Raw genomic sequence first — 2,898 nt, 5'->3', positions numbered from 1 at the left:
TAATTGTTAAATGTTATCTGTACTTGGATATTCAAAAATAATATTAATTGAGTATTTTAATTTTTATATGTCTAAAATAAAACATAGATAATTGTCATATCTTCCTAATTATTTTTATGTTGATTTATGGATTTATAAGGATCATATGAAATTTATAAAACCTTTTTCCGAGTATTTAAAATCTATTTTATAAAAACAGGAACCAACCGACGTCAACCGTTGTTACGTTTTTGGAACCCGAAACTCTTCCGAGAACTCCTTCGTAACCTAATTGTAATATTTCGAGCATATTCCATATTTCGACTTTTTCGATCCGGCATACGGTTTGTCCTGCGCGGGTCCCGGTGCAACATTTTCGATATAATATTCATTTCGGTAAATCAATAAAACCCGTATTTTCGATAAACGGGAGCTTTTTATTAAACTATCACAATTATCACTTCGTAATACGTGTAACCAGGCGCTGAGACCAAGACCGCAGTATATATTGTACTGATATTGGATAATTATCCCGAAAATCGATACCGTTTGGATCAGTTTTTACAAGTAAACGTACCGTTTTATATCCGGAATGATCCAACGGGATACTAATATTCCGTAAATATAAATAGCCTTTTTCCGTATTTTATTTCGTATCAAAATCATTTGCAGATAGTTAATTCTATAATTTCCAGAGAAAAACCCTAATTACATAAACTATTCTAAGAATCAAACAGCAAAACGAAGGCGTTACTGATCTCTGTTTTCAAAGCTTGAGTAACCAAAATGAAGGATTTGAAGTGTTCTATCAGATTCTGAGCTTTGTTTCACTGCGGAATCAAAGGTTTATTTTCTGGAAATTTATTTATATTCGAATTAAATTTATTAAAAATATAAATTTTTGTTCGGATAATTGTTTGTATGATTTGATGATTGCATGTTGTAGAGCTTGTTTTCCTGATGATTTTGATATATTATACGTCTGATTTGGAGTTCAATAACATGTTTAAATTTGAGTTTGATTTTCGAATTTTAAAATTAGGGTTTATAACCCGTATGAATGTTCTTAATTGAAATTTGGGGGTTTCTTATTCTGAAATAGATTGATGTTGTAGTATAGTGTATTGTATTCTCTGTGAAATTTGCAATCTAGTCGTACAAGTTTCATGAATCAACGAGGTCTGTAGAGAAGGGAGTTGTGTTTTGAAGTTTACGTCGAACCCGCCGGAAACCGGCGAGTTTCTTGATCAAATTCCGGCCAAGTCTGGGGTTATTGATGAATTTTGATTGCTGATATAGGTTCCTGGTGTTGTGTAGTTTAATTCTGGAGGTGATGGTGGTGGGAGGATGCCAGAGGTGAGTTCTCCGGCCACCCCCGATTTTCCGGCGACTGAAACTGCAAAATTGCAGTTTAGTCCCTGTATTTTTGAAGATGGTGAAGTTTAGTCCCTGTAGTTTGCAAAGTTTTCAAAAATAGGATTCCTGTTTATAAAATGTTTAAAAATCATATTTCCTATTTATTTTTATTATAAAAATTCAGTTTTAATTTCTGAAAATTCTGAAAATTATTATTTTAATTCCGAAAATTATTTTTAATTCAAAAATAAATCTAAATTAATTAGTTAATTAATTTCAGTTTATTTTTAATTAATTAATTGGTCAATTAATTAAAAAATTAATTGATTAATTTATTTAATTAATTATTAATTGATTTTAATCAATTATTTAATTAGATTTAATTATTTAAAAATGATTTAAAAATTCTAAAAAATAGTTCGAGCTTTAAAATATTATTCTAAATTATTTTCAAAGCTCGATAATTAGTATAAAATTGTTTCGGAGCCAGAATTGGCCTACCGAACCCTGTTTATTAACCCGAAATTGATCCAACGACCCGTTTTAATTCCGAAAAATGTTTTAAAAATTATTTTAAATATCAGAAAGCCTATTTATGACCCGAGACTTCTTTATAAATAATATATCATTGTTTACGTGATGTATTATGTGCTATATGTGACTTGTTGATTGACTATCAGTCTATATATTCGGTCTTAACTTGATTATTGCATAACTTTCAATCCGTCAATCGTTTTTGGGTAAAACGAAGATTAGATAGAAGTATGTGTTGAATAAAACTTTATGAGTCGATTATTGATAGATGTTTATGATATGTGAGCAGAAGAGGCAAGGCGTGGGAAAGGGAAACAGGTAGTTGAGGAGTAAGACGATTGTGATTGGAAGCGAGTGCAGTGTAGTAAGCTAATACCAGGCAAGTGTTCTGAACTTTCTCGAGATATTGTAGTACTTGATGGTCTTGTTGATACTGCAAGTGCTTTGAAGCACTGTACCCTAAACCTTGATTCCAGTTATTGATCTTGAGCCGTAACCTGATTCTTTCTAGACCATTGATTGTTGTATACCCAAACACAAATCTCAAGTATACGATCCTACTCCACAAATACATACAAACTAAATATTAAGCATTGAACTAGATTGCTTACACAATCAAATCTTTGTATTTTATGCTTTGAAAGACCATATCCTTGAAACCCTGAAACATTGATTCCTTTGTTATCCAATTCTTTCCTTACCCAGCATCCAAGCTTTGAAATTACCTTATTGATCCTTACAAGGATTGAAACCCTTTCATTATTAAACACTCATTATTGTTAATGATTCTGGTTACTAATTATTATTGGTTATTTTGATATTATGTTAGAATTGGATTGTTTTTATAAAATTGCGGACCAGATTCGTGGTCAGACCATATAATGGTCAAGTTAGGCCAATGTATGCCTTGGATCCAGTAGTTAGAGCAGTGCTGTATGCTTTGCTCGGGGTTAGTGCGTGACTGATCAGCAGCCTAACCTTGGTTTTTAACCTGAAAATATAATATCCAATTCTAAATCATAATCCATT

This window comes from Apium graveolens, chromosome 8, assembly GCF_009905375.1.
Source record: "Apium graveolens cultivar Ventura chromosome 8, ASM990537v1, whole genome shotgun sequence".
Lineage (NCBI taxonomy): Eukaryota > Viridiplantae > Streptophyta > Magnoliopsida > Apiales > Apiaceae > Apium > Apium graveolens.
Note: the sequence above shows the minus strand (reverse complement) of the source record.